General features: G+C 36.4%; 1 long non-coding RNA gene across 11 annotated transcripts in view; it reads left to right on the top strand.

The window, feature by feature from the left end:
• The window catches only part of LOC144288827 (uncharacterized), a 369,517-nt gene that overhangs the window by 62,164 nt on the left and 287,604 nt on the right, over positions 1-19,749 (top strand). For all 11 annotated transcript variants that reach the window (XR_013356826.1, XR_013356829.1, XR_013356831.1 and 8 more), the window contains 2 exons: positions 13,105-13,190; positions 15,400-15,540. This is a non-coding gene — a long non-coding RNA (uncharacterized LOC144288827). The remainder of the gene's footprint in view (positions 1-13,104; positions 13,191-15,399; positions 15,541-19,749) is intronic.

The raw sequence follows: 19,749 nt of genomic DNA, 5'->3' as shown, positions 1-19,749 counted from the left end.
TTTGAACAGAAGTGAAAAACAGATGGATGTTAAAACCGGTGGACGACAACAGGAAGCTAAGTGATGATAGAAAAGGCATGCAAGTGGCATGGAAGGCAAATATGGAGAAGTGAGCAAATTGCTGCGTGAGCGATAAGAGTGGAAAACCAGAGCAGTATTTTAAAATAAATCTATTCTTTTAGAAATGTAATTTTAAACAGAGATGTGTAATTAGGTTAAGATACTAAATATTATAAAGTAGGCTTTGACTTATTTTCTAAAAGTTTATATATTTAATTTTTATGCTTACCCTGAGAAAAATGAGGTAAGATTTTTTTAGGGGTTAAATGTTCCTGTGTTCAAGTATGTAAGGTAATTGGAATTAGGGGTTCATATGCACCTGAAGATATAAAGCACCTGGGCCTTAGATGATTCAGTCTAAAGCAGGTCTTAATCCTGGGAGGCATATTAGAGAATTTGTTAGTCCCCTTTAATCTGTGAAACAAATTTTGAGCATCTAGGCATATGTGCATTTCTCTGGAGTGAGGACACCACATAGCTCTTTTTCAGAAGTATCTCAACACTTTACATTGCTAAGAACCTATGCTTCGAAGCACCATACATTGAAAGGTATGGCTAACAGATATCTTGGTTTCTCCTGAAGTGAGGAGAAAAAAAAAAGTGAGGATCAAATGTGCTTGGTCTCTGTAATCTTGTGTGGCTATAGATGGTACCTCCATCAGAAATAAGCAAAGAGGTAGTAACAGAATTTTCTAGGAAATGAGGACTGTTACGGAGAGGTGAATATTCCTGGTGTTTTGTTCTGAGCAGGGAGCTTTTAGTAGGAACTCCGTAAAGCCCTTGAGGCAGGAACCAGTAGGCTTTTCCAGACATTGTATCAGGGTATCAACCAAGTAGACTAGTGGTTCAGCAGGGCTCTAGCTCCAGGAAGGGCCTTGCTGTCAGCAGGGAACCAAAGACAGTTGAGTAGACTGGGCAGATTGTAGAAGCAGATGCCATGGACACCTCCCAGGCTCAGATTGGTATATCCTGGTTATCTCAGTAATAAGTTAGGGAAGCCAGAGCCTATGGCTAAATGAAGCTGGAGAAAGGCAGCATCTGGTTAAGACAGGGTTCTGTAGAACAAAGCCTTGAACTGCAGTTTGGTGATCAGGTGTTTACGCTAGGTCACACTTATTTGTAAAGTGCTGTGATTTTCTTAATGCTTTAATTATATTTTATTTTGCTTGTTAGACACCTTGGTTTACTGTTTACTTGTGGTGACTAGGCAAAAGATATGTACTTAGGTATCACTGGCATAGACACTTTTTAAATAACTCAACAGAATTATCTTATTTATTTATTTAAGATTTTATTTATTTATTTATTCATGACAGACAGAGAAAGAGAGGCAGAGAGATAGATAGGCAGAGGGAGAAGCAGGCTCCTCGCAGGGAGCCTGATGTGGGACTCAATCCCCAGACTGGGATCATGCCTTGAGCAGAAAGCAGACACTCAACCGCTGAGCCACCCAGGCATCCCTCAAGAGAATTATTTTAAATCAAGAGAACAAATGATGAGTCAAATGCCAGTGAATCCTCAGGCTGCCAGTACATTCTACATTGTGTGACTATCAACTTTGTTTTAAAGCAAATACTACAAATTAATTTTACAGATACTAATCAACTATTTCCCCCACCAAATCCTTAGAATCACTGAATATTTGAGGGAACCTTATAATGGTTCATGGAAGCAAAATGACAAATTCTTCAATCATCCCACTGGAAATTTCCCTAAAGAACTGGCTAAATAGTTATAAAATAATTCCAGTTAGTCTCTAAATTGTTTCATTTATCTAATTAAAAATGCATGTATGAACCAAAAAGCTCTCATGGTTTATAACTGTGTGGCTACCAGTCTCTCAGAAGTATATTCAACACTACTGTTTTTTATGCCTCAACAAAATTCTTTTCGTGTCTTATTAGATTAAATCTCTAAAAATTCACTGAAAGTCATGTCAATACTTTATTTATTTATTTATTTATTTATTTATTTATTTATTTATTTATGAAAGAGAGAGCACAAGCAGAGGGGAAGGGCAGAGGGAAAAACAGACTCCCTGCTTGAGTGGGGAGCCTGATGCAGGGCTTGATCCCAGTACCCCAGTATCATGACCTGAGCCTAAGGCAGAGGCTTAACTGATGAAGCCACCCAGGTAACCCCTCACTCTTATTTTCAATGGGTGAAGGAAAGGAGAGAAACAACATTTCTTTTATCATAAATTTTATTTAAGAAGTTAAGCATCTAGTTTATTTATTTTAATCTCTTCTATAGTATACTTTATTAACAGGATAGGGGATTTCATTTCCCTTTGTCTAAAGTCGGAAATACTAGTTCATGTTATCCTGCTATATTTCCTAAGTAGGGTTTCAGTTTGCTAATGCTGCACACAATTTCTGTTTCTGGTTTTGTTTATTTTTTTATTTTTTATTTTATTTTATTTTTTTTTTGTGTGTGTATGTGTGTTTTAATCTGCCTTTGAATTGAGGATACTGAACAAGAAATTATACTGGGTTTCACTGAAATTATTAGATCATTGAAATTTTCAGAAATACTAACTTGAAATATAAGAACCAAATACACATTAGTTACCAAAGGGAAACTTTTCTCTAAAGCATAATAAGGCAAACTCTTATCCATAACTACTTTAGAGTATAAACATTTGTACATTTGCCTGTGTGCGTATGAACTCGAAGCAGACCTCTAATATTTCAATAGAAAGAAAACACTCTACATAGAAGTGTATATGAGTGATCTTGATATCAGAGGAGCAATGACAATAAGGCTTTGCTTCAGTATATTTGCAGTTAACGTAGTGTGAAAAATGGCTTGGTGGTACTTAAAACCATATTGTAGATAAAATGAGGGTCCTGAAAAAGTATAATTTAGTAGGGCAAAGGAGCTACTGCAAGCATCTAGGAGAAAAGTAGTTTGAGGAATTTGGAGGAGTTTACTTTTATTATCTTATTTTGGAAGAGAAGTAGACCCATACAGGAAGACATTACAGGCACATCTCATTTTATTATGTTCTGCTTTATTGTGCATCACAGATACTGCATTTTTTAGAATCTGAGGACTTCAAGAGCTCAGTGGAGGAAGTAACTGCAGATGTAGTAGAAATAGCAAGAGAACTAGAATTAGAAGTGAAGCCCGAACATGGGACTGAACTGCTGGAATCTCATGATAAAACTTGAATGGAGGAGGAGTTACTTGTTATGAATGAGCAAAGAGAGTGATTTCTTAAGATGAAATGTACTCCTGGTGAAGATGCTGTGAAAATTTTTGAAATGACAACAAAGTATTTAGAATAGTATATGAACTTACCTGATAGAGCAGCAGTTGGGCTTGAAAGAATTGACTCCAATCTTGAAAGAAGTTCCACTCTGGGTAAAATGTTATCAAACAGCATCACATGCTACAGAGAAATTGTTTGTGAAAGGAAGACTCTATGGATTGGCAAACTTCATTGTTGTCTTATTTTAAGAAATTGCCATAGCTACCCCAGCCTTCGGCTACCACCACACTGATCAGTTATTGACCATCAGCATCCGGTCAAGACCTGGTCCACCAGCAAAAAGGTTGTGATTTAGTGAAAGCTCAATTGATGGCTCACATTTTTTAGCAATAAAGTATCCTTTAATTAAGGTATACACATAGTTTCTTTTATTTTTATTTATTTATTTTTAAATATTTTATTTATTTATTCATGAGAGACACAGAGAGAGAGAGAGGCAGAAACATAGGCAGAGGGAGAAGCGGGGTCCCTGTGGGGAGCCCAATGGAGGACTTGATCCCAGTACCTCAGGATCATGCCCTGAGTGGAAGGCAGATGCTCAACCACTGAGCCACCCAGGCATCCCCACATTGTTTCTTTTAGACATAATGTTATTGTATACTTACTAGACTACACTATAGTGTAAACATAACTTTTTTTAAATTTATTTTTTATTGGTGTTCAATTTGCCAACATATAGAATAACACCCAGTCCTCATCCCATCAAGTGCCCCCCTCAGTGCCCATCACCCCAGTCACCCCCACCCCCCGCCCACCTCCCTTTCTACCACCACTTGTTCGTAAACATAACTTTTATATGCAGTACAAAAACAAAAAAAATCATTTGACTTGCTTTATTGCAGTATTCTGGAACTGAACCCATAGTATGTCTGAGGTATGCCTGTGTTAAAGAGAAGAGTTGACTCTTCAAAGAATTAAATTTCATAAAGAAGAGAGGGACGTAGGACAATGTTCCAGGCTGGGAGTTCTAAAGAGAAGTAAGGGCCATTTGCATTGCCTAAAACTTGACTGAAGATATTTTCATTATAATTGAGAAAATTTTATAATGGTCTGGAAAGTTGGATAATGTATTTGTGTTAATTTTTTTTCTTAGAAGTGCTAATGGTTGTATGGTTATGTGGGAAAACATTTTCATTTTGGAAAGACATTCTGAGGCATTTAGAAGTAAAATGTCAGGATGTGTGTCACCTATTTTCAAGTGGTTTAGCAAAAGGGAAGTATGTCTTCATGTATATATAGAAAGATGGAGCAGCTGTGACAGTGTGCACATCCTTGAATGCAAGTGAGCGATATATGGTTGTTTGTCTTACTCCCTCAATTTTGACTGGGTTTGAAAATTTTAAAATTTTAAAATCCAACTAAATAAATAATACCACAGTTCACAAACAAGTGAACAACAAAGAATAGATGTCAAGGAAGACAGTATAGTGAGCTCACATATTTAAAATTGCTTTTTCTTGTGACCACATTATAATGAGAATGAGGAAACATAAAGGGATATAAACTCACACAAATGAGATGAATATAAGGAATACATCTGCATAGTACTTATATCTAGAGATTTCTGGAATCTGGGAAAGGGTGTATTTGAGGATGTATAGTGGGGAAAGTCACACCTAGAATAGTGAAAGGGCTACAGGTGAAGAAAGGCCAATGATCAACAAATTCTATTATATACCCAGCTCTTCATTAGTAATGTGGTGAATTAATTAAATATAGACAGAAAATCACGAATCACTACATAGTTGATAAACACTTGCTTGTAAAATGAAAGTCCAAGCGAAACAAATCTTAAAAATTACTTTGGAGTACAAGAAAATTTATAAAACAGAAGATTAAAGGCAAATAAGTAATGAAAAAACAAATTACAAAGCCCCAAATTCTAGTATGTATTCTTAGAGTCAAGGAGGATTGTATCCATAAAAAAAGGACAGAATGCAAGGAAAAGAAACAAGAATAAGAGCCCTTAAAAGTTAAAAACTTAATTGCCAAGTATAGTAATATTAATGTTGAAGGATAAATCAATGAAATTATGCAGAAAGCATAACAAAAAGACTGAAAGAACACATGAAAAAAATTTTAAAAATAGGGAATCAACCCGAGGAGACCATCATGTAAATAATTGTTCTCCTAGAAAAAGAAAACAGATGGGAGAACACTATCAAAGAGATACTAATATTACTACTAATGGTAATCATACTGATAATATTACAACTAATATTAACAATAGTAATACTTTGTTACTTTACTTAACTGTATTAAACAACTAAATCCTCATATCAGATAAATTATAAATCATTCCCAGTGGCCTGAAGCCAGGACAGTAGTATAACACAGGGGGCTATGCTCCCAACCATTAGTGAAGAACTAATTCGGGTTCAAGTTGATAAGACCCACTGAGTACTTAGGTTAGTTGTTGAAAACAGTCCAACAAGAAGACAGAGAAATAGAAAAGTTCACAAATGAGAAAAAAGTAGCAAACTTAAATGTTTCTGAAGAGGAAAAAGAAAATCAAATATAGTTGGTTAAAAGAGGAAAAATAGGTATACTTCTCAACACTAACCCTAATATTAGAAAACAATTCAAAGTTCTGAGGAAAAAAATCTAAAAATAAATTCTATACTTAGTCAAATTTTTATTTTAAAATTTTTATTTTTTACTAAGTGAATTTTTAAAACATAACTAAGGGAAAATAAAAATATTTTTAGGTACCCAAAGACTGCAGTATTTATCCCTTCTTAGGACATATCATTAGAATGTATTCCAGCAATATTAGGGTATAATATATCTGACAAAGGACTACATCTAAAAAGATTTGAAGGCAGCCCCCATGACCAAGCAATTTAGTGCCACCTTCAGCCCGGGGTGTGATCCTGGAGACCTGGGATCGAGTCCCACATCAGACTCCCTGCATGGAGCCTGCTTCTCCCTCTGCCTGTGTCTTCGCCTCTCTCTCTGTGTCTGTCATGAATAAATAAATAAAATCTTAAAAAAAAAAAGTTGACTAATTGTTAGAACTCAATAATAAGGCAAGCAACCCAATTAAAAACAAGCACAAAATATTTAAAAAGGTACTTCACAAAAAGAGATTTTTAAATGACCAGTGAACACTGAAAAGATTTTAAATATCATGAGGGAAATGCAAAATAAAATCACTATACCTCGATTAGCATAGCTAAAATTAAAAGGATGATAATGCTAAGTTTTGGCAAGGTGTTGAAACAATTAGAACTCTCATATTTACCAATTGGATTATAAAGTGGTACAACTACTTTGGAAAATAGTTTGTCAACTTTGAACAAAAAGCATACAACCCAACAAGGCCAGTTCTAGATTTTTAAGATTTAAGATAAATAAGAACCAATGTCCATGTAAAGATTTGTACCTGAATGTTCATTGCAACATATTCAAAATCATCCCAAAGTGGAAATGTTAATAGCAAAATAAATAAACAAGTTGTGATATAACCATACAATGGAGCAAACTACAGTACTGATACAGTAACCATGTGGTTAAATCTCAAAAACATTCTAAGGGAAAGAATCCAGACACAAAACACATACTGCATAACTCCATTTATATGAAATTATAGGAAAGGAAGCTCTAATCTATAGTAAAAGAAAAGTATTCTCTGGTTCAGGGTGGGAGATTGAATGCAGATGTACATAAACAATTTTAATTTAATTTAAATTAATTAATTAATTAATTTTAAAAAATTAAAAATTAACACAATTTTTCTGTGTGTTAGAAATCTTAATATTAATATTGCTTTTGTCAGCAGAAATTGGAGTGATATAATTGGAAGGTAGAAAGAAACAAGGAATGATTCTTTTCTAGAGCCTTCAGTGGGAGGATGGCCCTGCCAACACTTAGATTTTAGACTTCTAGTCTTCACAGAGAGACTGAATGAATTTGTTATTTTCAGCCACCTAGTTTGTGCTAATTTGTTATAGCAGCTCTGGAAAACTAACACAGTAATCATATTAAAAAAATAGCTCTGGATATAACCAGAAGAAAAACCAAAACCAGTTAAAAGTTGTTGCCTTTGTGGAGAGGGTTTGTGAGGGGGTGAGAAAAGAGATTTCTCTTGCTTTTAAATTTTTTTAATGAAATTATTTATATTTGATTTAACACATGTATTACTGAGTTAGATATTTTTTAAAAATATTTTATTTATTTATTTGAGAGAGAGAGAGAGCATGAGTGGGGTGAGGAGCAGAGGGAGAAGCAGGCTGCATGCTGAGCAAGGAGCCTGAGGTGGGGGCTTGATGAGGGACTTGATCCTAGGACCCTGGGATCATAATCTGCCCTGAAACCAGATGCTTAACCAAATGAACCAGGCTTAACCAGGTGCCCCTGAGTTATGATTTTTTTTTTTTTTTTTGAATGAAACATTTTTAAAAGAGTAATTAAGTTGAAAATATCCCAGGGTCAAATATAAGTGAGCAGATGATTAGGTAGGGAGTTTAGATGGCTGAAAATAGGGCTGATTCAATTGGAACATACAAATTTGAACTATTAATAGGACTAAGTATCCCAAGGGGCACAATGGGTCTACTAAAAGATTCAATAACTAACTCAAATTACTCTAATTTATCTTAAGACTCACTTGTTTTGCAATAATAAAAAAAGAACTTTGACTTCAAAGTATGTGACTCAGTGTATGGTGTGCATATGTCTTCTCTCTGAGGGATAAATGAGAGGCCAAAGAGGATTTTCTTTTTCCATGACTCAGACCCTTTATGGAGGAAAAAGAAAGAATTAGAGATAAGAACAGGGTGCCTTGCTTTTGAGGATATACAGGGGGAATCATCCCAGTTAATGCTCTTGATGCCTTTGCTGGCTCCAATAAGTCTTGTAGAGACTGCAGCCTCCATTCCATGTATTTCCTCATTTGTTTTGCTCCATCTCAAGATTTTCCAATGGTCTCAAAACTAACAAGCCCAAGTCAGTTTCACAATGCTTTACTTTAAACAGGAAGTACATAACTGGCTTACTTCTCTCCTCTCCTCCTTTCTATATGTGTGTCTATATGTCTGTCTGTCTGTCTAGCTAGCTAGCAATACCTGGGTATTACCAGAGACCCTGATTCAATAGGTGTGAGATGGGGACTGAAACTTTTTAAAAAGAATGTATTAAAAAAAAAACCCCACCTACTCTAGGTTTATAAGAGAAAAACTGATACTTCAGCTCTAGTTCTAAACCATAATAAGTGACCACAGAAGAGATTTTAATTCCATTCTAGTCTACCCGTCCTGCTACTCCATGCAACAGTATTGTTTCAATTCTCCTAACTTTGGAAAATCAGCCAATCTCCAAACTCACTTTTCTTAAATGTGATATAAACTGGGTTCTTTGCTTAGAGAGACTGTGTCCTACCAACACAGTTGCCCCTTAGCAAGTAAGAAATTCAAGTTTATATTAGATATCAGAGGGGTGGTCTCTTCCTCGACACTTGTCAAATGATTCTTAAAGTTTTATTTCTATGAAGGTTTAATTTTTCTTGTTTCCTCTCCCATCATGAAATACAGCTCAAAATCATTTTGCCAAAACAGTAACCAGACCTGAATCCATCTTCCTATCCTGATTCTAATTTAATGGACTTGACACTGCAATGTGGGCTGCCTGACTGGCTGGTCTCTGCACCTGCCACTGTAGATGGCAAAACTCTCATTGAGAGAAACAGAAACAATATTCATAGGTCAGTTGAGGTTTAATGAAAGCAATAAAAATAATCCTCAGAGTGGATAGTAGATGGAGTTATCCTCTGGAATAATTCTATAAAGCTATCACAATTACAAGGTATTTAAAGTTAAGAACTGTGATACAAAATTCAAAAGGTTTATTGAAGACAATGTTCTACACTTAAAGCATAACTGAAAATTGTGCATTACATAGTAAATAGAGGGGAAAAGTGTTCTTAAAAACATATGGAGAAATTGAATTTCATCAAAATGAAATCTCTGGTTCTGTGAAATCCTCTTTTCATTTAAGAAAATGGAAAGTCAAGCCACAGATAGAGAGAAAATACATATATGACAAAAGATTTGTATCTAGAATATATAAATTGCTTTAAAGTTCTCTCTCTCTCTCTTGCTTTCTCTAACTTCAACCATCCACTTAGAAAATGGGCAAAAGATAGATACATATGTTTCACCAGAGAGGTTATAAAGATGGCAAATAAACACATGAAAAGATGTTAATCATCAGCCATTAGAGAAATGCATTTTAAAACCAACATACAATACCACCACATACCTACCAGAATAACAAATAGTGGCAATGCCAAGTGCTGGAGCAGAGTAACAGGATCACTCACACATCACTCATACAAGGCGTATCAATGACATGGACACTCTGGAAATAACCTGGCAATTCTTTAAACTAAGTAATGGACTTACAATACAGCCATTCATTGTGTCGGTGGGTATATATCTCAGAGAAATGAAACTTATTTCACAGAGAGAGAGAGATTTTACCTAAGTGTTCTTGGCAGCTATAATAGCCAACCATTGGAAGTTAACTAAATGCCCCTCAATAGGTAAATGGTTGAACATCCATACCATGGAATACTAATCAGCAATAAAAAAGAAGTGGACTATTGATATGCACAATAATTTGCATGAACCTCAAAGAAATTATTCTAAGTGAGAAAAGGTAATCTCAGAAGGTTACATACTATATTTATAGTAACATTTATATGTTACTTCTATTTATATAACATTTGTTAAATGACATAAAAAGGGAGACCAGCTTAGTAGTTGCCATGGGTTAGGGATGGGGGTGGCTGTGGCTATAGAGGGGTAGCACATGGGAGTTATGTGATGATAGCACCATTTTATATTTTGACTGTAGTGATGGAAACATGAATCTATATATGATAAAATTTCATAGAACTAAACACACACATGCACACAAAGGAATGCATGTATAACTAGTAAAATCTGAAAAAGGCCTATAGTTTGTCCCAATATCAATTACCTGGTTTTCATATTGTACTGAGGTTATATAAGATGTTAATATTGGGGTAGGCTGGGTGAAGGGTGCACGGAATCTTCCTGTACCTTTTTTTCTTTTGCAACTTCCTGTAATTGTATAATTATTTCAAAATAAGAAGTGAAAAATATTAGTGATATATGGTTCAAAGTCTGAAAAGTTATAATTCTTGAAGTGAATTAAGCCATGTTTAAAATGTGTTCACATCAGGCAGCTTGATGATTCAATAGTTTAAAAAATAATTTATTACCTTATTACCTCTGTCAAGTAATATAACTTCCCCCCAAAATAGAAGAAAGAGTTCAACTGGTAGAGATCTTATGATATAAGTCAAATGTTTTAGAAAAATTATTTTTTTTAAATGCACAATCCAATGTAAGAGTATATCTATCTATCATCTCCCTCTCTCTCTATCATCTATCTATCTATCATCTGTTTTTTATCTATCCAAAACTTGATAACATCTGTTAATTTAGACAGCTTCATTACCAGATATTTTCTTGGGAAGTATTATTCTTTATTATGAATTATATCTTTGCAAGTTTTAAAATTTATATATTTTATTTTTGTGTGTATTTTATCCCAATTTAGTTTTCTAAAAGGTTTTTCAAAAATATAGTTACTGAAATCTAAAAAGCAGGGAGCAAAAAAAAAAAAATAAAAAATAAAAAAAAAAATAAAAAGCAGGGAGCCACTGTCATACTGCCCTAGAGTATGTAAAATATGATTTTCTATTAAAATATTTGATTAACTTCTTCTCAGAAATTCATCTGTTATTATGAACAGGGAACAGCTGTGTTTACATTTTATTTTTATGCACACGAAATTTTGTTGAAAGAAAGGATAATAATGCTGGTTTCTGTCACACAGAGAATGTGTTGAAATGACACATATTTGTATTTTTCCTAATGTTCTTGGTTAGAATTTCTAAATGCCTGGCTTTTCTTGGCTAAATTGGAATTGGCTTGAAAAAGTCCATGTTGGCTGATTTTCCAGCACTGTCTTGAGTTTCACTATGGCAAATGGAACTGATTTCTATTCCACAATTAAAATGTCACAGTTCAGAAATTGATTAAAAAGGGAACACAGGCATGTCCCAAGGAATTCCTGAAAACCTAGTTTTCATGGTTTTTATTTTTTCCAAAGTGAGATAGATTTTTATGTCTAAATGTGAAATTAGGTTTCCTATTTATGAAAAAAAAAAGACTTCTCATTCTGAAAATATGAGGGTGTCATACATTTACTGTGACTATCCACTTATCTTCCATAGGAATTTTACAGTCCTAGGGTTTTGCATACTTTAGAAGATCTGATCATCATCATCATATCTCCTACGTGAAAGTATCAGTAATCACCCTAATGACAGCTTCTAACTTAAAAGTTTTCCCTGTGATCCACTCACCAGAAGCTGTGACATGACTTCTGGTTCTTCTCAGAGAATGCTGATTACCACAGGCCATCAAACCCACTGATAAACTCATATATCCTTTTGTCCCTCTTTAATGGATTTTCTCTTCTGATTTTTCTGTCTGTGATAAACTTGTAGCTTAACCAGTATATTTAAAACATACCTAGTCATCTTAAACAGAGAGCAAGAATTATTTAGATGATGTACTAAAATTACTAAATTTACCTTTCATGTTAATATGCTAGGTAACATGCAGATTGACCTATTTACGGGTGCCTCTGGCCTAGAAAACAACTTCTAGCTTAAAGCTTAAAGATATCTCATAACTTTTAATTGTGTTTTCTACTCACATATAATGAGCTTTCTTACTATTTTGTGTTCTGGAGGTGACAGATATATGATTATGGATTTGCTACAGGAGTACTTATATTTTTTCACACAGATAAGCTGCATGGCCAAGATACCTTCGTATATACCACTCAATGTATGTAAGAACCAGGTTCATTTAGTTGGAAAGTATAGTTACCTGGCTTTGACATATTCTTGGAATTTATTAATGGCTTCATTCCAGGCCTTCAAAGTAGTTTTGTGGTCTTGGTAAATGTATGCCATAGACTTAGCAGCAGCAGCAGCAGCATCTATTCCTGGGCTATAAGGATAGGCCATGAGCTAAAGGAACAGAATCCTTTTCACTGACAAATCTAGAGACTTCATCACTTTCCATCAATGCTTGCTAAAATATGATGCTTGTATCTGAGTGGCACAGAATATAGAACATATGGTACTTGCACCCCAATGTCGCGTGGGTAAGTTTTTTTAAATAGTTATATATTTACATTAGTGTGTATTACAATACAGCTAAATTTTAAACTCAGGATTTCACATCCATATTGTTTAAGGTGATTAAGGGAAATGTGTACTTACTTAAAGAAAACATTATGTGAAATAAAATATATAAGATAGGGCAGCCCTGGTGGCCCAGAAGTTTGGCGCCATCTTCGGCCTGGAGCGTGATCCTGGGGACCTGAGATCGAGTCCCATGATGGGCTCCCTGCATGGAGCCTGCTTCTCCCTCTGACTGTGTGTCTCTCTCTGTGCCTCTCATGAATAAATAAATAAAATTATATATCATAATATGATATATAATGCTATGTGAAGGTGCCAAAAATTGTGAAGTATTTTTTGAGTGAATACGTTTTGTGAAATGGTGTTTAAGGGGTGGAGAACAGTGTAGTACTAGAACCAAGCAAGGGCCCGAGAAAACAGGAAATGTAGTAGCATTTATTATTATAGACAGGTGTTTGCTAAATCCCATCTAAACTTTTTTCAAACCTATAACGTAGGGACTGTTACCCATAATTTGTAGGTGACAAAAACCTCAACTATGTGGTGGAACAAGAATTCAAACACAGGCCTCCCTGCTTCTGGTGCCCATAAACTTTTATCTTCAAGGTAAGAGAAAATAATGCACAAGGCCAAATAGACATTTAGGCAGGTGTGCTTCTGGTCTGCCACTGACTAAATGGGCTCCTAATAAATTGTTGCTTGTTATTTTCCATTTGTAATGGACACAAAGATTGACCAAGTTATACTTTGTTTTGCAAATGCCACAGCTAATACCTTTAATTTGAGTAGAGCTTTTCAAGTAAAAGATAAAGGCAATTACTGTATTACTATTATTTTTAAGTTAATTTAGCTCATTGATTCACCAGATCAAATTATCTACAGAAAACAAAATAGATGTTTATGGGTAATGTCATTCTAGCTTTGTGCTACTATTTGAAGTACCTAGTTTTCTTTTGAAAAACAATATTGTTCTTTGAACTTAATTATGAGACTTGTATTGGGGGAGGCTCAGCTTAATAACAGCTAATCATAAGAACCTGGTAATAAGTAGAAATCCAGATGAGGAAAAGCGGTATCAATTTAAAAGACAACTCTTTTAAGAAGGGCTAGTTCAAAGTGAATCTTCCTTACCTCCCTCAGAAATGAGTCATATGTTTCTAGCACAAATGAAAGTCTTCATTGTCAAGATATTCCTTATACACAATAGGTGGCAATGAGAGTGAGCTGTTCTTCCTTTTTTTCTCTCAGGCCTCCAACACACACTTCACACAGCCACCCACTTCCACATGCATCACTCACATACACACACAGCTCTAGAGGCCACATATATCCCTCATGGCACACAAATGCACACACCAGTCCACATGTACCCATACATTCTCATGCACACCACACATATACACACTCACACCACCACCATCCACACATACATGGCCACACAGTCATGCCTTAGAAAGGTGGAAATGAGGGCAATAACATTGCCTATTGAGATTTAAAATATTTCAGCCACACTTAAAATTTCAAAGTTGAGACTTACTACTTGCCTTAAAGCCCTGTTTCCAAAATGTAGCAAAGTGTCACCAGGGGCACTTACAAAAAATACAATCTGGGCCCTGCCACAAATTCTGAAAAGAATTTGAGGGAGGGGCCTAAAAATCTCTGTGTTATAAATGCCTACCCCCCCCCCCCCAAGATTTTGTTTATTTGAGAGAAAGAGAGAGATAGCAACAGAGAGCACTAGTTGGGAGGAGAGGGAGAAGCAGACTCCCCACTGAGCAGGGAGCCCCCCCAACCCCTAACCGGGGCTCCATCCCAGGACCACCTGAGCCAAAGGCAGGTGTTTAACCAATTGGGCCATCCAGGTGCCCCTATGCCTCCCTTTTGAAAGGATGGCTCCCTCCATAGACTTTTTAACTTGAGTCAGGCAGGGTTTGATTTACCTGAGGCTGGCAAAGCTTTTGTTGGGGACCTACATCTGCCAGGCTCCTCTGAAGGCCCTTGGTATTCTCTGGGCAGGCATGAGGAGGCACTAGCATCTGGCCCAACTTCCCAGTGAGGGGGCCCTTCTAAGCTGGGGGGATTGGGTTCAGTCCTGGGGCCAAGGACGGAGCCCCTGCAGCCAGCAGTATCTCTGCTTTGCTGCACCAACAGTGGCACCTGGCCTGTGTGGCTCTGAGAACCTCCTAGCACTAAGTTAGCTCCAAGAAAAAGATCTAGAGCAGAAGCCAAACTGTGGTTTGGAGGCTTCCCTGAACCAGATTCATGGCTGCCTTGTCTGCTTCCTCCTTGCAGGGCTGCAGGGGCAGGGGCAGTTGATGTTCCTGTTGGAGCCCTGGCAGCAGCAGGGGGCCTTGTGGGCCTGCATGATCAAAGGGCTCGGGTTTTCTTACCACTCGCTCCCCCAACCCCCATTGGTTCTGTAATGCCTGAGCAAGAAACAGGGTGGGAAATACAGATGTGCCATCACAGTAACAACTTGAGAAACTAAAATAAACTTTGAAACCTCTATGATAAAAAGCAAATTTTGTTACGCTGGGCTAGAGGAAAGACTGAATATCTTTCTATTCTCTTTGTAGAAAATGATCTTGCAGAATTATAGTTGCATGCAGGAGGGGTCAAAAATACAGGGAGAATATTAAATGGTGAATTAGGCAGTTAGTTAATATTAATACAAATATCTGATTTTTGTAGATTTAGTGTTGATTTTGGCATTTACCAGCTTCCTAAATTTGTGAATGTTTGTGATTTCTTTTGTCATTCTAAATAAGTCATCACTTTTATGCCTAATTTTATATTCTTTTTCCCCTCCCACCAGGGAGCACCAAAATATAAACTCCAGTACCAACCAAACTTGAGTCTATCCATGGAATCGTAGAAAAAGAATAATCACATAATTGCTGCCAGATTCCATCAAAGAGCTCTTTATTCAGGGAAGATGCTGCCTTGCCCAGCTTATGTGAGTTTCCCTGTGACTTTTCAGAAATATCATTTGTGTAGAATGAAGTCTGTGTCTGCCCATTAGAATAAGATTCCATTAAATAACTAAATCATATTCCACGTTCATCCAGCTACTTCCTGATGATTTGGCTTTCCTGATAGTTTTCTAAGAAAAGAGAATCTGTTGGTCAGTTTAGTGGAGTGTCATTGGTTGACACTTGCTGTATATTAATTAGGTGGTTTATTTATCAGTCTATTGTGACCTTTGTTAGTGTGCATATGTGTTCTTGGGAGTAAGCCATCTTGGACCATAAAATTGAATTTCTAAGCTCGAAAGGCTATTTTGCAGGGCAGATCTTGAACTGAGGCGTCTATAGCAGGGGAAACACCATCTTATAAAGAACCTATTTGCACCTAGAAGAATGTGCAGAATATGCCATTCCATGTTCCTATAGACACTTTAAATTTTCTTTGTGCACTGCACCCATTTCCTTTAAATCTTTGTATTTTATGAAAGTGGAGAGCCCTTTTGTCAAGGACGTTATTTCACAACTCAGAATGTAACTTTAAAATGCAAGTCAATTCTTATTTTTTTCTTTTGTTCTTTTCCAGAACTTTGAAAGGTATTAGTCTTTACAGTTTTCATATCATGTGTAGGTACTATCCCATTGAAATATATTGCTTTAGCACAGGTCACAGGCAAATAATATTTCCCCTCCTCAGGTTAGGAAAATGTTTCAAGAAAATTCAATGTAGTCTGAAAATATGCACTTTTTTATTTCAAACAGTACATAAACTTGTACTGTGGTTTTTAGAAAGTGTCCTGTACTTGTCCTTTTTTTAAAGTTTATTTGTTAAATTCAGTCGTTCTGGGGCCTAGAAGATGTAAGACACTTCCTAGGTATTTTCTAATTGGAGCTACTTCTAGCATCAAGAGAGAATGGACTCCTTGGGCCTTGTGATTGAGTGCAAATGTTGCTCTGTTTCACAGATGGGAAAGATATGAGAAAAAAATTGTCCAGCATCTTAAGAATCTTTGTCTTCTCTGTCTAATTCCACTATGTACACAATATTCTTCCTCACGCTCCACCATTCATGCCATTCACCTGAATGGGCCCTTTTAGGAACCAAACCACACTTCCAAATCAGGGAACTAGGACACCAGGTTAAAATGAAAAATTGTTAGGAAGCAAGGATTACTGTTTTATTGTTCTTCTCATTAGATAATTTGGAGATAGGTCCTAAGATAGATTTACAGTTCAAAATTCCAGAGATTTGGCTGCATGGATTCCATCAAAGCACCAAAGATGATTGGTTTCTTAGGAATTATTTTTTAAGATGATGATTTATTCTGACAGCTCTTTCTCTGAATTTTATTTCACATCTGTTTATGAGAGATAGTGATGACTGTTATTCTAGAGATGCTAAAGTTTCATGTTTAAACTCTTTAGTTTGCCAAACTAAGTATAATTGCTACTTCACTTGGAATAAAATTCTAAAAATCCTAGGCTTCCTCCAAATTTAATCTCTCTCGTAGATGCTGTGGTGTGCTACCCAGATGCCTCCTTCATGAACAAAGTACTCACTGTGCCAGCTGCTGAAGGCTCACATTTGAGTACCCCTCGGGACATTGCCCTCAGTTGAAGGAGCTACTTCAGCTAGGTTTACAAACTCTCACCAGAGGTAGACCATGTCCAGTGAGTGGTGGAGGCAGGGGAGTGGGAAGATAGAAGCTCAGCCGTATTGCTTCATCCAGGACAACCCTGAAAGGCTGTTCCACTTTCGTAACAGTATGTGGGAACTGGTGAAGCTTCTATTGCCCTGAAGTCCATCTTCTGCTCCATCCTGCTTCTCTCACTCCCTTATAGAGAATTTGTCCCCAGAGCATTCCCCGGTAAGATGACACAAATTTCTCCTTCTTAGTCTTTTCTTCAGGGACTCTCACCTAAAACAATCATATCCCCCATTATCTTTTACTTTGAAATATGAGTTGTCGATTTAATTAATAGGTTTGAGCTTCTGATTTTCATTTAGTTTTTAGTGGTAGTGTCAGCAAAATAATATGTCCCATTCACAATCAGTAGTCATATAACTGCTAATCTGAAATCTATTTACATAATCCATTAGGTTTAAAATATATACTTAAAGATACAAATGCATTCATGGCTACTAGGATCATTAATGACTAATAAAAATGCTACAAGGGGGTGCCTGGGTGGCTCACTTGGTTGAGCATCTGCTTTTGGCTCAGGTCATGATCCTGAGGTCCTGGGATTGAGCCCCACATCAGGTCCCCTGCTCAGTGGGAAGCCCGCTTCTCCCTCTCCCTTTGCGACTCCCAGCCACTTGTGTGTGCATATGTGTGCACGCTCTCTTTCTCTCTCTCATAAATAAATAAAATATTAAAATATAATTGTACAAGCAACCAACTTGCCTGATGGCCTGTTTAATTTCTTTCATAGTCCATTTAGAAATTCTAGTTTCAGCCTTAGGATACGAGGAGAAATTTAACTCAAGAGACATTATATTTTAGTGGTCCCATCCTCCCAAAACAGTAAAAGTACCTTCTGTGAAAACATCACCTGGTTGGTGATAGCTTTGGGAGTTGTCAGATGTCCAATATCTTTGTGAGGAGTTACGTGATTAAAATACAATCTATGATTTTCCCTAAGTTTGAATGAAGGAGATCATGAGATAAGTAACATTTCTATGGTCATATAGATAAAAATCCAGGTTGCTTCTGCTTCATAGGCTAAGAAAACATCTGCAAACAGAGTATTCAGCTATCTCCATATCTTCACATGGGTCACTCAGTTCCTAGCCAATTTCCTGTTACCTCTCTTACATCTAAAGAATATATGGGTTCTCCCTCCCAACACAATGTTGTTAATAAAAGTGAGAATAATGGCATTTCTCTTTAGGCAAATCGCACGTATTGTCAAAACCTGCTATTGCTTATCTCAATTTGTGAAAATCATTAAGTGGTCCTTTATATAGTGACAGTTGATAAATTTGGTAAATCTAACCTTCTTTTGACTTATGAGACTAGAGACCAGGAATAAAGGCTTATGTAACTCAATTCTGAGGGCAAAAACCAATGTTTAGTTCAACTTAGGGGCCAGTCACTTACAAATTTTGGCAAAAACCAATTTTTCCTTATTTCAGAAGTATATTCTTTTTTTTTTTTTAAGATTTTATTTATTTATTCATGAAAGACACACACAGAGAGAGAGAGAGAGGCAGAGGCACAGGCAGAGGGAGAAACAGGCTCCATGCAGGGAGTCCGATGTGGGACTCGATCCCAGGACTCCAGGATCACACCCTGGGTCAAAGGCAGGTGCTAAACCGCTGAGCCACCCAGGAATCCCCTCAAAAGTATATTCTTAAGGAAGGAGTAGTAGATCTTTTAAGTTATGACTTTGTATTGTGAAAAATTATAGTTATTTTATCAACAATATATTGGTAGAATTTTTGTGGAATATTTAAATACAGAAGAAAAAGTTCAAATAATATAAAATATATCTAATCCCAAGAATAAATCTCTCTTGGTTGTGGTGAAAGATCTTTTAAAATATGTTGTTGGATTTGGTTTACCAATATTTTGTTGGAGATTTTTGCATCTATATTCATCAGAGATATTGGCCTGTAGTTCTCTTTTTTTGTGGTGTCTATCTGGTTTTGGTATCAGGGCAATTCTGGCCTCATAGAATAAATTTGGAAGTTTTCCTTCCTTTTCCATTTTTTGCAATGGTTTGAGAAGATATTAACTCTTCTTTAGATGTTTGGTAGAATTCATGTGGGAAGACATCCGGTCCTGGACTTGTTTATTGAAAGTTTTTTGATTACTGATTCATTTTTTTTCAAAGATTTTATTTATTTATTTGAGAGAGAGAGAGAGCTTGAGCGACAGGGGAGGAACAGAGGGAGAGACAGAAACAGGCTCCCCGCTGATCAGAGAGCCCAATGCGGGACTCGTCCCAGGACCCTGAGATCATGACCTGAACCAAAGGCAGAGACATAAGGGACTGAGCCACCCAGGTGCCCTGAGCTTACAAAGTACTTTAAAAATTCAATTTTCTTTAGTTTTGTATGACATGAGGATATATGTCTTTTTCTCCAAAGAAATGTCATGAAGTTACTAAAATACACAATCATCATTACATCCAAAGCACTAACATGTCAAAGTAACTGAAATTCGTTAGTGCTTCCCCTTCCCCTGTTTTTCTTA

The sequence above is a fragment of the Canis aureus genome, chromosome 18 (genome assembly GCF_053574225.1).
Source record: "Canis aureus isolate CA01 chromosome 18, VMU_Caureus_v.1.0, whole genome shotgun sequence".
NCBI classification, from domain to species: Eukaryota; Metazoa; Chordata; class Mammalia; order Carnivora; family Canidae; genus Canis; species Canis aureus.
Note: the sequence above shows the minus strand (reverse complement) of the source record. Positions and strands in the feature narration are given on the sequence as shown.